This window comes from Hemiscyllium ocellatum, chromosome 1 (assembly GCF_020745735.1).
Source record: "Hemiscyllium ocellatum isolate sHemOce1 chromosome 1, sHemOce1.pat.X.cur, whole genome shotgun sequence".
Lineage (NCBI taxonomy): Eukaryota > Metazoa > Chordata > Chondrichthyes > Orectolobiformes > Hemiscylliidae > Hemiscyllium > Hemiscyllium ocellatum.
In genome coordinates, this window is record NC_083401.1 from 122,590,509 (window position 1) to 122,605,900 (window position 15,392).

The 15,392-nt window shown below is 39.5% G+C and overlaps 1 protein-coding gene across 4 annotated transcripts in view; it reads left to right on the top strand.

Annotated features, from left to right (window-relative positions):
- The first annotated feature begins 282 nt into the window (after positions 1 to 282).
- LOC132819835 (prominin-1-A-like) overlaps positions 283 to 15,392 on the top strand; it is a 287,338-nt gene continuing 272,228 nt past the window's right edge. For all 4 annotated transcript variants that reach the window (XR_009645127.1, XM_060831697.1, XM_060831707.1 and 1 more), the window contains exon 1: positions 283 to 409. The gene's annotated coding sequence lies outside the window, so the exon portion shown is untranslated. The remainder of the gene's footprint in view (positions 410 to 15,392) is intronic.

Below are 15,392 nucleotides of genomic sequence, written 5' to 3' on the forward strand. Positions count from 1 at the left end.
GAGGGTCCTGCCTTGTGCTGTTTGATTTCCCTCCCCAGAGTTGCGCTCCTGGTGGGGCGTATGACGCCAGCCGCTGGCAGCGGGACACTGGCAGGCGCGCGGCTCGCGAGCGGTCTCACCAACGGTCGGCGGGAGCGCGAGCGACCAGCAGCTAGCCCCGCCTCCCTCCCTCCCTCCCCCGGGCCGCTCTGACTGGAGCAACACGTGAGGGCAGTAGTGCTCTCCAGGAGGTGTCCTGCCTGCGCCCTTTTAAAATCTTCTTTCTTCATGAAGGGGGAGGGTTTAAAAAGTAATCCTGCAGGGGCCAGCAGCAGCAGCGGCGGCTTTGGCTTCGTGCAGCAACAGTGCTGCGGAAAGAACAAGTCGTTTGAATGAGAGAAACAAAGTGAGATTGAGACGACCGCCCGAGGTAAAGAAACTTAAATCCCGACGATTTTGTGCAAGTCTCTTACCTTCGGAATTGTTTCCTTGTAAATCAAAGTTGTACTCTAAAGCAGTGATTTGTGCGACGGAATTAAAGTATTTAAGTATTAAAGGAGAAATTGCAGTGAAAACAATGATTCCCGGATCGCTGGTAAAAATTTTAAACTTTGAGATCGGGGAAAATGGGATTAGATCGCTCTCTCTATTTGTTAACCACTTACTTTGTCTGACAGCGATGGACCATAATATAACGTATAATCTCTATTCTAGGTTGTTGTCCTTGTCTTGCAAAAGGAAACTTAATGTAACGGAGTCGTTTTATGTTCAACCGCCGCGTCTCAAATCTTTCTTGTCACTTTCTTGAAGGAATGGCGTTGGAACTTCAAAAGGAGCTTTCGTTATGCATGCAAGATTTATGCGATTAAGTTTTAAAAGGGAGGAAGCATCCTTCGTGCTTTAAATATTTTCACTGTTAAAAATAAGACTGTTTCACTGGGTCAGCTTTAACAGCCCTTAGGGAAAGCAGTGGATTTCTTCGCTATTTCACTGCCACATGCATTCACTTTTACATCTGATTTCAAGGATTGTTTCTGTTTATTGCTTGTGATTTGACAGTGAAACATGAATAATGGAGATGATAGGTCTACCAGCAAGGAGAAAATTGTTTTTGATAAAGTCCCATGCAAAAGACTCTTTAAGCTCAAGCTTGAGGGTTAAATTAAGAACTAACGATGGGGTAGGAAGTACGGAATTCTCGCTGGAAATGAAATGTCATTGTGAAGGATACAACTGGATTCGGTGCCTTAGGATTTGAGGCTGGATCTAATTATTTCTAATGACCTGGATTCAGAAATTCGATGCAGAGCAGTGAGATTTACGGATAATACCAAACCAGGTGGGGCAGAGAAATCGGAGAAGGCAGCTGAAAATTATGAAATGAGTTGAATAAGAACAATGCTAGATGAAATTTAATGCTGAGAAATGTAAAGTGGTATACCTAGCTGGAAAAACATAGATGATACGTAGGTGCAGAGTGCATAAATAGGTAAGGATAAGCTGGAAGAAATTTAGGAATCCCCATAGGCTTTGTAACTAACAGTTATATGAAATAGTGGACGACCTTTTCAAAACAATTTAAGTTAAAGGAATTAATGAGATTTAAATTTATAGCGTTTTGCTCAGATTGCACTAGTTATGTTGCCAAGAAATAGGAGACGTTGACTTCAGTATTTAAATGTGGAAGAGCTTTGAAACTGATTTTACCTGTGCTCCCCAGCCCTCTAAGTTATGAAAGAAGTGTGCCTTTGTAGCAAAGAGGTGTGGGATAAGTGATTTTATAAGAGTCAAATTGTGGTGCTGGAAAAGCACTGGCCGGTCAGTGCTTTTCCAGCACCACACTTTTCAACTCTGATCCCCAGCAAATGCAACCTTCACCTTCTTCTAAGTGATTTTATAAGGTGATATATAAGATTAGGGACAAAGAAAATACAAGCAAATTTGCTTTCAGTTAGACTACAGAGATCAGTAATGGGACCTGTGCTCAAATTAGTAAAAGGAAATTTTTGAACTGATTTTGAAGTTCTTTGCACAATGACTAAACATGTAAAATATTCTTTTATATAGAGTGAAGACAACCAAAATCCTGAAATGGTTAAACAATTGAATGCTTCATTGGTGCTTCTGAATGGCTGAAGATATATTGATTTTACTAACTGAAGCCCTTTGTTTCTTCATTCACAGGCATTATGTTATGTCATTAAAAGGAATAAAAGCAATTATGATGCAAATTCTTTTAAATGTGAATAGAAATGTTTTAGAATGTAAGTTTGTTTCAGTGTTATCTTTGGAATGTTGATGGAGGCATCCCAGCTGAGTTTTGCATGAATAAGAAATGTTGTGTTTCCCAGTTTCTCACAGATTTTCTAATGAATAGAATTTAAGTCAAAAGTAGGAAGTAGCTCTAGTAACCATGAAGAAATCAGACCTGCTACAGAAACTGTTCCAGGTAATATACACGATAACTATAGAAGATTCCTCATTACAATGTTAATGTTTCATCAGATAATTCTCTTACTTATTCTTTGGGACTATTCCCTTAATTGGAACCTCACTTTCCACAAGTAGAAGAATGACTTTGCATGCCCGATATGTGGTATTAGCCTCCCCAGAAAATGACTTTTGCTGTAAATTGCTCTTTCAAATTGTCAAGATGTCAGTGTTCTCTTTTGACACCATATGAGAACAGAGAGAAAGTGAGGACTGTAGCTGCTTGAGGGTCAGAGTCGAAAAGTGTGGTGCTGGAAAAGCACAGCAGGTCAGGCAACATCCAGGGAACAGGAGAGTCAATGTTTTGGGTATAAGCCTTTCATCAGGATTCCTGATGAAGGGCTTATGACTGAATCATCCACTTTCCTGCTGCTCGGATGCTGCCTGACCTGTTGTGCTTTTCCAGCGCCACACGTTTTGACCAGATGAATGCAGTCTTCTCAGTTATTGCCATCGAAGCAGTACATCAAGCCTCTGTTTGTTGAATAGGCTGGGACTTTTTTTCACTGAAGTGTAGGAGATTGAGAGATGGCCTGATAGAAGTTTATAAAATAATGTGAAGTAAAGGTAATGTTGATGGTAGTCATCTTTTCCCTAAGATGGGGACTTTCAAGAATAGTGTCACATTTTTAGGTGAAAGGAGAGAGATTTAAAAAAGACATGAGGTAAATACTTTACACACAGGGTGGCTTGAGTGCGGAATGAACATCCTGAGGACGTAGTGGATGCAGATGCAATGATAGCATTTAAAAGGTATTTGGATGGATAGATGAATAGGAAAGCTTTGGACAGATATGGGCTAGGAGGAGGAAGGTGGAACTAGTTTAGTTTGGGATTATGTTTGGCATGGAGTGGTTGGACTGAAGCATCTGTTTCCGTGCTGTATGACTCTGACTCTATGATTGGACAAAATAGACTTCAACTTGGATGTCAAAATAAAATCCAACACATAACTAAACCTCAGAAGATTCAGCTGAGAGGAGTGTCTGCAGATGCTTGGAAAGAGACAAAGCTCCTTGTGTACAGTTATCCTTTAAATGTTTGCTTCTACATTTTTTGCCCAGAACTGCTAAATATTGTCATAGGTTGGCTGTGATGTAATCCGTCTTCAAACTAAAATAAAGGAAATTAGATAGACACCTATCATCATTACATAAAGCTGTCAAGTATCTGTGTAATTTAAAACCCAGAAAAATCGCCCCTTATGGAGTGTGATTTACCAAGAGACTCAAAACAGATTACTGGTAATTTTCCCACAGCAGATTTAACTATTTTCAAAACCTGGAAAGATTCCGAGTCCTGAATTACTGAACAGTTATCCTACTTGGCTTCAAAAACGCATGAACAGTTTGTTTTCATAGATGTTGACAGCACAAAATGAGGGTCTTTTGGGCCATTGTGTCTGTGCTGGCTCTCTTGTCCCTTGCTCTTGTGACAATACATTCCATGAATAATAAATTTTTTCGCTCCCGCCTTATTCTACTTGTCTGTATATTTTAAGTTGAACTTCTGTTACTACTGTTTCTTCTAAATAGACAACATTGTTTCCCTTTTTTTCACAAACATTTTATCATTTGAAAAATCTTGTTGAGGTTGCCTTAGCCTTCTCTACTTTAGTGAGGTAACATTTGGTGCTCATGTTGTTTCTTATGATTATACTTTTTCATCTCTGTGGTAGTGAACTTGTTCTCCACATCATGAGTTCAATGTTTTTTCTATAACAGTAGTCTAAATATGGACTAATGACTTTTCTGAGATCAAATCAAAGTTGTGAATAAATGTCTTTATAATGTCTTCATTGTTGTACTCTCTGTCCCACTTTATAAAACTCAAAATACCTTTATTTAATTTATTTAACTGGGCTTTCAATGAAATAATTAATTTGATCCCTTGATCTTCAGTGACTTTTCATTGAGCATTTTGTTTTTCTCCTTATCCTCCAAGTGTGTTTATATTCTTATGAAGATTCATATCAGCCTTCTTTCCTTGTCATCACCACCTCTCTTCGGTCTTCAGTAAATTTTGATAATGAACTCTATTTACTTAAGACCAAATAAACTACATTAGTAACAAAAATGGACCCTGTATTGATCTCTGCAATACATAGCTTTCAATCTTTTTCCCAATTCTGCAATAATAATTATCTTGTCAATCAATCAGTTTTCTATTCGTGCTGTAAATAAGTGTCTTCCTCCTGTCTTGCTTGTGGAACACCAGCAGGTGATCTGCTGACATGTTATGACATCCATTCTGAGCCTGCTATTTTCCATAACTAACTACAGAGGGTATCCCTTGTAAGTCCAGACTTTTCACAGATAACTAGCCACCTTGTCTTACTAAATATCATGTCTGGATATATCACATACCTTGTTGGTCTTGGCCTTGTGAGCCATTGTCCTACTAACCTGTTCAGATTTTCTGCTTCATCATTCCTGACTTTTTGCACTTAGAAATTTTGGCATCTCCATACAACACCAGCTGAATCTGATGAGCCCCTCATTCTGTTAAGTATTCTGCAGAGTTGAGATGCCAAGGTAAAGACACTGGTTGTGCACAACCAGCTACGTAGAGTCATTAGTGAGAGTTGGAGAGTAATGGGATACTGGTCTTTCCACATCCATTTTGACCTGGATGAATAGCTTGACGAGATCACAGATATCAGTCCTCACAAACTTCTCCCACGTATTCCTGTATTTTTCTCTGTACATGTTGGCCTGGATAGGGTTAAGTGTAGAGCAAACACAGAAATTGCTGAAAGCTCAGCAGGTCTGGTTGCATCTGTGGAGAGAAAGCAAAATTAATATTTTGGCTTCAGAGTTCTGAAGAAAGGTCATTGGACCTGAAATGTAATTCAGCTTTCTCTCCACAGAAGCTGCCAGAGCTGCTGAACTTTTCTAGCAGTTTCTGTTATTGTTTATGGTTTCCAGCATCCACAATTCTTTGGATTCTTTGAGTGTGAATTCAGCTTGTAGTGAAAAATTGCAACTCTTGTCAAGAGAAAGAAGGTTTTGTTAGGATGAGATGTGATGGCTCAGTTAGGGTGCTTGAGAGTTACGGGTTAGCAAGGAAAGACCTAAAAAGAGAACTAAGAAGAGCCAGGGGGAGACATGAGAAGCCATTGGCGGATATGATCAAGGAAACCCGAAGGCTTTCTATAGGTATATCAGGAATAAAAGAATGACTAGAATAATATTAAGGCCAATCAAGGATAGTAGTGGGAAGTTGTGTGTGGAGTCATAGGAGACAGAGGAAGTGCTAAATGAATACTTTTTGTCAGTATTCGCACTAGAAAAATACAGTGTTGTCAAGGAGAATACAGAGATACAGGCCACTAGACTAGACGGGATTGTGGTTCACAAGGAGGAGGTGTTAGCAATTCTGGGAAGTGTAAAAATAGATAGGTCATCTGGGCTGGATGGGATTTATCCTAGGATTCTCTGGGAAGCCAGGGAGAAAATTGCACAGCCTTTGGCTTTGATATTTATTTCGTCATTGTCTACGGGAATAGTGCCAGAAGACTTGAGAATAGTAAATGTTGTTCCCTTGTTTAAGAAAGGGTGTAGAGACAGCCCTGGTAATTATAGACCAGTGGACCTTACTTCAGTTATGGGTAAAATGTTGCAAAGGGTTATGAGATAGAAAGGAATAAGTTGATTAGGGATAGTCAACATGGTTCTTTGAAGGGTAGATCATGCCTCTCAAACCTTATTGAGTTCTTTGAGAAGGTGACCAAACAGATGGATGAGGGTAAGGTGGTTGTTGTGGTGTACATGGATTTCAGTAAAGCGTATGATAAAATCCCCCATGGTAGCCCCAGAGACGTGGGATTGAAGGTGATTTAGTGGTTTGGATCAGAAATTGACGAGCTGAAAGAAGACATAGGGTGGCGGTTGATGGGAAATATTTATCCTGGAGTTCAGTTACTAGTGGTGTACAGCAAGGATTTGTTTTGGAGCCACTGTTGTTTGTCATTTTTATAAATGACCTGGATGAGGACATAGAAGGATGGGTTAGTAAATTTGTGGATGACACTAAGGTCGATAGAGTTCAGATAGTGGTGAAGGCTGTTGTATGTTACAGAGGGGCATAGATAAGCTGCAGAGCTGGGTTGAGAGGTGACAAATGGACTTTAATGTGAAAAAGTGTGAGGTGATTCACTTTGGAAGGAGTAACAGCAATGCAGAATACTGGGCTAATGGTAAAATTCTTCATAGTGTAGAAGAGCAGACGTATTTTGGTGTCCAGGTACATCCTTGAAAGTTGTCCCCCAGGTTGATAGGGTTGTTAATATGGTGTGTTAGCTTTTATTGCTAGAGGGATTGAGTTTCAGAACCATAAGGTCATGCTGCAGCTGTACAAAGCTCTGGTGTGGCCGCATTTGTGGTATTGCATGCAGTTCTGGTCACTGCATTTTAGGAAGGATATGGGAGCTTTGGAAACGGTTCAGAGGAGATTTACTAAGATGTCGCTTGGTATGGAGGGAAAGTCTTATGAGGAACAGCTGAAGGACTTGAGGCTGTTTTCGTCGAAGATAAGAAGACTGAGAAATGACTTAATTGAGACATATAAGATAATGAGAAGGTTAGATAGAGTGGTCAGTGAGAGCCTTTTCCTTGATGGTGATGGTTAGCATGAGGGGACATATCTATTATCCTGCAATTTAAAGCTATAGGACAGATGTCAGAGGCAGTTTCTTTACTCAGAGAATAGTGGAATGCACTGCCTGCAGCAGTATCAGACTCACCAACTTTGAGGGCATTAAAATGGTCATTGGATAGGCATATGGACGAGAATGGAATAGGGTAGGTTAGATGGCATCAGATTGGTTTCATACGTTGGCACAACATCGAGGGTCAAAGGATGTATACTGCACTGTAACATTCTGTGTTTTAACTGAAAATGAGCTGCAATTTTCCCAAAAATGGTTTGTATCAATATATAATAATTAAGAAATTCATGACCTCCTGCATTTACTGAAAAAATTCATGAGTTTTATTTTCAACAAAAAGGTTTCTTCATTTATTGGTGAATGTGCACTAAGCAGTATTTTAATGTAATCATACGGTCACCAAATTAACATATAAATTATTTCTAATTTTAAGTGTGAATATTTAAATTGCCTTTAACTAGACTTTGTTACAATTATGACAGCACAGTTTGAAAATGAATAATCCACTAATTGGAATATTTAGATGCTTTTTCAATGTATGAAAGACTAAAAGAGGACTAAATTTGGTTATTTTGAGCTTGTGTGATAATGTACTTTTAACTTGTCACTGGCCAGACCAGCATTTATTCCCTATCCCTAATTTCTCCGGAGAAAGTGTTGCTGAACTGACTACTTGAGCCATTGCAGATTTTGAAATGTAGGAATTGCCATAGTACTGTTTGAAAAGGATTTGCATGATTTTAATCCGGTGACAAGGAATGTGTGGTGGTATAGTTCCAAATCTGGAACATGGAATTTTCATGCATGGTGTTCCCATGTACCTACTGCGATTGTGCTTTTAGGGGGTAGAGGCTCCAGATATGGAAGATTCTGTTGAATGAACATTGTTGATTAACTCTGCTGCATCCAGTAGTGAAGGGAGTGAATGCATTTCATCCTTTGGGTACCAATCAGATACACTGTTTTGTCCTGGATGATAATCAACTTCTTTCATGTTGGAATTGCACCTATCCGGGCAAGTGAGAGTATTCCATCACATTTCTGAGTTGTGTCTTATAGTTGGTGAACAGGCAGTAGGATTTAGGAGATGAGTAACTTCCCATAGAATTCCTAGCTTCTAACCCACTCTTGGAGCCATTCTGGTCAATGGTAACCCCCAGGTCATTGGTAGTAGGACATTTGGTGATTGTATTGTCATTGAACATCAAGGATGAAGACTCAATTATCACTTGTTGAAGATGGTCTTTGCCTGCTGCTTGTGTGCCATGAATGTTACTTGCTACTTATCAACCCAAGTCTGGATGTTAACAAGGTCTTGAGCGATACGGACACAGTGTCTGAAAAGTGAATAATGCTGAACATGGTGTAATTATCAGTGAGTATCCCCAGCTCTGACCTTATGATGCTGGGAATGTTTTGGAAGCAACTGAAGATGGTTGGGCCTAGGACACTACACTGACAAACTTCTGCAGTGATATTCTGGATGTTTGTAGATTGAGACTATGTGGAGAAGTAATTGTATTTAATACAAAGATACAAAGTAATTAAATTGAATAGAAGTATAACGCCAGAACACTAAGTCTCTTGCGTTATGCTGATCCTTTGTATTGGACTGGTCAGACTCCACTTAAAATATTGTATGCAACTTTGATTTCCAACTTTGTGGTAAATAGGTATAATTGAGAGGTGCAAAAAATGGTAACAAGAATAATTTCAGGTGATGAGCATGGGGAAGAAGAAGTAGCCTTAACCTTGAAGACATTAGAGAAAATAGTTAAAAGTAAATGTGAAGCAAAGATTACACAAAATTCCAAAATGCAAAAACTTAAAGTACCCTGCTATGAAATTCAATATTTCAAGAGCTTTAAGATTCAATTTGACGCTTTGCATTATTGTGTTAATTTTGCTTGTCATTTTTTTGCAGGTGACACAATATTTTGCCACATCAGTGTAAGCTGAAATAGCAGAATTTTAATTTGAAATACTTTAGATTCAATAGCTATGTTTAACTTAGATCTTAGTTATGCATTACCTTTATCAGCATAAAGTGTAAAAGTTATTAGGAGTGCTTCTGGAATCTTTCTCTGTTGATATGTATTAGTGAGCAGCTATTAATATTTTACTTTCTGGGTATTTCAGTTATCCTCTGAATATTAATATTTCCCTACACACAAATCATGGATTTGCTTTCATGTTGAATATATTAGCTTCATCTCTGTTAAGATATCATGTCAGCAGCATGGTGTTGAGCCCTACATAAATTACAATCTGACTGCAGGATAGCACAGTATATAGCGTTGACATTGCTTGTATTGTAAATATTTGATTAAAATAGCTTAGCTATAACTAGGAGATGGCATTTTATCTGTCTGCAAGACTAAAATATCCTCCAATATTTGTATACTTTTAATCATTACAGATGTCTTGGGGAGACTAAATCTGTGAAAAGGCTAATTTTGGAATAGAGTTAGTGCCATATAAATGCCTACTATTCATGTTGCAATTACTTCATGTTTATATGTTGAGATTTTTCTCATTTTAGTATTAAGTATTAAATTAGGCATGTATTTGTTAGGTTACATTAGGTTCCCTACAGTATGGAAACAGGCCCTTCAGCCCAACAAGTCCACACCAAACCTCTGAAGAGCAACCCAGCCAGACCCATTCCCCTACCCTATATTTACCCCTGACTAATGCACCTAACACTATGGGCAATTTAGCATGGCCAATTCATCTGACCTGCACAACTGTGTAGAAGGAAACCGGAGCACCCCGAGGAAACCCATGCAGACACTGGGAGAATGTGCAAACGGAGGCTGGAAATGAACTCAGTTCCCTGGTGCTTTGAGGCAGCAGTGCTAACCACTGAGTTGTATGTGAGTTTATTATGGCATTCCAAGTGACCAGATTGACAGTGCAATGAAATAATTCTGTGTAAGGGCTAGAAGCCAAATGACTGAATATAAAGGAAAGTTGATTGATCTGTAGGAATGACTTCTAGACTGAAAAAGCTATCAGTATTTCCAAAGGTGTACCTTTACTATATTTAAATGTATTGTAGGGAAAATGTAATTTTACTGCAAGCTTCTACTTTTAGTCATGCAAACTAAAACTCGTTTTTATTTCCTTATTGTTGACTTTATTGATGCAACCTAGTTGAACTTCCTATAAACAAATTCTCTTAGTGAAGAAGAGCTGCTTGCTCCATATGTCAGATGCTACACTGGCAATTTTAATTTCATTAAAAGTTGAATTTGTTTTCATAGTATTCAGCTGAATAATTAATTCTGTATTTTAAGGATTCAAAATGTTTTCATCTGTATCTCCCTCAAAGGTTAAATCTACCCCACATCCATTTTACCACAATTATAATTCACCTGTTTAACTAGTACTTGATGTGAGTTTGACTCCAACAGGTGTTTTTACCTGATGTGACCATGCTTATGTTATGATTTGGAGATGCCGGTGTTGGACTGGGGTGTACAAAGTTAAAAATCACACAACACCAGGTTATACTTCAACAGGTTTAATTGGAAGCACACTAGCTTTCGGAGCGACACTCCTTCATCAGGTGATGAAGGAGCGTCGCTCCGAAAGCTAGTGTGCTTTCAATTAGACCTGTTGGACTATAACCTGGTGTTGTGTGATTTTTAAGCATAAAGTTATGTTATTTCCTGTAACATAAGATGTTAGGCATGTATATTGAAAAATACAACCAGAATTATTACAGTTGACTATTTTATGCAAACATTACAGCCGTCAGACTCCAATGTCTGGGCTAATATTAAGCTGTCAGTTTACAATAAAGAAGCATGATTCTGTGATCCACGGTAAGATGGAGTATGATACCTTTTTATCCTCAGGTTATATGCTACGAAGCAATGATAATATCATGAATAAAAATAGAAATTGCTGGAAAAGCCCAGTCAGTCTGGAAAATTTTTGGAGATCTCACTGAGATGGCTAACCCTTTGGCTTGAGGCACGGGTCTGGACACTGCACCTTGCCGGTAAACAAATCATCCATGGCATACAAAAGGTAGGGACTTTTATCCCTTTGGTTTGGTTACTGGTGAGAACTGGCATTGTGACCTGTATTCCAGGACCAAGGTAAGCCGATCAAGAGTGACGATAGTACAGATTTGAATGTGTGCATGAATATGTAATTCCAGAGTGCTATGAAAGTTTGAGATAAGGGTCAGGAACCCATAAGAAAATAGAGTAAGGGGCTTCAAGCCCACCTACAGGAATCAGAGTAAAGGGGATATAGTTCCCTTAAAAGAAAGAGTTTGGATCCCAAAAGCGGGCATGGGCTTAAAGGACTTAGAATCTATCTGCAGAGTCTGGGAACCCAGATTCGATACAAATGTAGTTGTGAGTTTAAAGGACCTAAGGTCTGCCCGCAGGGTCTGGGATGCTGGGACATAAGTCAACCATTATGAGATAATGAAAATTTGAAGTCCAAAGTCAGGTACGAGATTTAAATGACTTTTAGTCTACCGGTGGGGTCTGGGACCCCATGATTTGACTACTACATTAGATTTATTAACAAAAATAGACATCCAATTTGAATGATTGCACAATTGTGATAATGTGTGCATGTGAGACAGCTGTCAACAAAATGGGGAGCAACGTCTTCCATGGGCCGCACCCTCCGAAGGGAATACCTTTGGTACATTTTAGATTAGATTACTTACAGTGAGGAAACAGGCCCTTCGGCCCAACAAGTCCACACCGACCCGCCGAAGCGCAACCCACCCATACCCCTACATTTACCCCTTACCTAACACTACGGGCAATTTAGCATGGCCAATTCACCTGACCCGCACATCTTTGGACTGTGGGAGGAAACCGGAGCACCCGGAGGAAACCCACGCAGACACGGGGAGAACGTGCAAACTCCACACAGTCAGTCGTCTGAGTCGGGAATTGAACCCGGGTCTCAGGCGCTGTGAGGCAGCGGTGCTAACCACTGTGCCACCATGCCGCCCACAAATGTATGTCCATTACAGCCCTGATTACAAAATAGAATATTTGTTGACAAATGGGTGAAATGGACACAAAGAACTGAGAAGTCATTTCCACTTAATGGCACATTTAATTGTTATTGCATAAAACAATTGGCGAAAATTTTGAGAAAATCAAAAAGGAAAAAGAAACCAAGGGAGAGAGAGAATCCAAGCTTTTGGTGCTGCTTTCACTTAACAAAGTGTTAACTCTGAGGTCTATTTTGAATGTACTTTTGTGCATTGGTAGTTAGATGTTGTTTTGGGAAATATTTGTATTCATTCTCTGGAACTCGAGATCTGGGAATGTTTGGAATTTAGTATGCATTTTGGGAATCCATGGTAATTTGAAAATGTAGACTTTGCCTGTACCAGTGTGGAACATGCATGGTTAATGTAATGTCCTTTTGAGAAACTGTCAGTACTAGTGTAAAGCAAAATCTGCCAGGAAATGTTAATTTTAAAAATTGGGTTGTAAAGCTTGATAAAAATTTACTTCTTGGAATTGGAATTTATCACGTTGGAATTTCATTTTCTGGCTAGAGAGAAGTTCAAAATACTGTTTTAATTACAATATTTTTATTGAGAAATTTTTCTTTACGAAATTATAAAATTACAAAAATGTAACAATATAAAATTATAGCAACAATAACAATAAACTAACTACGATCCTACTCTACAGACCAAATCAAAACTATACTCACTACAGATCAATAAATAAATAAAGCCGCTCAGCGCAATAAAACCGAAGCTCTCAACCATTGAGAGTATTAATTATTACGCCCTCATTTTTTTTCGAAATTCTTCCTCTCAGCATCAAATTCACTAAACCAAACCATCATGGCTAAATGAAGGCCTTAATTAAAAGGACAGACAAATCTGCTTCTAGGTAATTCTAAAAAGGGTGCTGTGTCTTATAAAAATGTTTTTTTTTTGGTGTACCATGTTTGTGAGAAAATCCCAAAGGGATGTGTTCCATAATTAACTTACACCACCCTGACAGGTCCAGACGTTTCTCAGACACCCAGCACATCAGAATGTTATTCCTCGCACACAAAGTGAGGATGTTTTAAAAAAAACTTTTTCCCATGTACACCTAAGGAAGGTAAGTTTGGCAAGTCCAGGAAAAGAGAGACTGGGTCTACCTTAACTTTGGTCCTGAGACCCTTTCTATTACTCCTGCCACAGCGCTCCATGATGATAAATGATGAGTAAGGGTACCTATGCTTAATTTACACTTCGGGCACATTGGAGATGCTCCCTTTTAAAATTTTCCAAGATGATCTGCGGCCAAATGAACCCTGTGAAGAATCTGCATTGTGTGTGTCCTGTTACAGATCGAGATCTTTCTCGTGTTCTCACAAATGTCCTCCCGTGTCTCAGAGGAGATCTCAACTCCCAACTCTTTCTCCCAAACCCCACGGAGTTGCTCAAAATCATCTGAGCAACTACCCTCCCCCAGTAGGCAGTAGAGAGTACTAACTGCGAGAATGCTTTTGGCATGAAGCACCCTCTTCTCTGTATCGGATCTGTAGGGGTTGGTCAAAAGCGTAGTCTTTTTTTGAATGAAATCCCTAACCTGGAGGAAATGAAAAAGGACTCTGCCAGACAATCCATTATTGTGGCTCATTTGGTCAAAAGACATCATGATTTCACTCTCAAACAAGTCACTCAGACAAGAGACTCCCCTAGTTGCCCAAAGTTTAAATCCAGGGTCCATTATCCCTGCTCGGAATCTCAGCATATCAACTAGAGGGGTGAGAAAAGAGGTTTTCAATAAATTGTTCTCACTCTTCTGCATTGCCCTCCATGCTTTGACAGTATTAATAATAACTGAATTCTGACAGCATTCTTTAACTGTCCTCATCTTATCCTTAAACAGCAGATGAGTAAGAGGGCAGGTGTCGATATCCAACCATTTTGACGTCGGGTCCCCACAAGCCCAGTCACACTCAAAACACGTAAGGGATCTCAGTTGGTATCTCTTAGATCTGGGAAGTCTACTCCACCAGCCCTTGGGTTAGTTTAATTTGGCGATCTTAATGAGGAGCTGCCTGTGATGCCAAATCAAAGAACTAAACCAGCCAGTAAATCTCCATAATGTTTGCTTGGGAAACATCAGAGGGATTATTCCTATGGCAAACGAGGAAGGATATTCATTTTAATCAGGGCAATTCGATCGAGCCAGGATATTGGAAGGGCATCCCATCTTTGAAGACCTTGTTTAATCTTGTCAAGCAAGTGAACAAAATTAACTTTAAACAACTGATCAAAAGTGGGAGTAACAAAAATACTTGAGCAACCATTTAAAAGGAAATTGTGATTTTCCTTCAATGTCAGGTATTCCCCTAAGATCCCTCATGGGCATCGCCTCCGACTTTGCAAAATTGATCTACTGTCCCTAAAAAGAGCCAAAATAGGGTACAGAAACGACTGGTTTTATAAGAAGAGGAGAACATCATCTGCATATAATGTGATCTTATGTGCCCTTGATCCCACTTCTCATGCAGCTGTGTTAGGGTCCCTATGGATAGCCTCTGCCAGCATCTCAATCACCAGTGTAAAGATAAGAGATGAGAGGGGACAACGTTGCCGACTGTCCCTACAGATACTGAAATTACTGGATCTTATGCCACTGGTGAGAGCTGCAGCCAGAGAATCACTATACAGGACCTCCACCCATCTGACAAAGACCTCACCTGAACCAAACCATTCCAGAGTGTAAAAAAGATATCGCCTCTCTACCTGATCAAATGCCTTCTCTGCATCTAAAGACATCACTGAACCGACTGCTGCTGACAAACTTGGACCAAATTCAGTAATCTTTTAATATTGTTGGAGGATCTGCGGCCCATTATAAAACCCGTCTGGTCCTCCTTAACAATATAGGGCAACACCATCACTGACCTTAATGCAAATGACTTAAAATTTTGAAGTCTGAATTTAATGTGAGACAGGCCTATATGAAACACAGTCCTCCGGGCTCTTCCCTTTCTTGAGGATGAGAGAGGTATTAGCCTGTCTCGGGGATGGCGGGAGGCAGTCATGACTGTACGAAAAGTTGTACATGGTCAGTATCGTCCCTAACAATATATTTATGAATTCTTTATGGAATTCACTGAGGCGATCATCAGGGCTGAGCGCCTTCCCACTTTGGAGCTGTTTTACCATCTCCTGTATCTCAATGCCCACTATAAAGGGGGCATTAAGAAGAGTTGCCTGTTCAGAGGTCACACCTGGAAGGTCCAG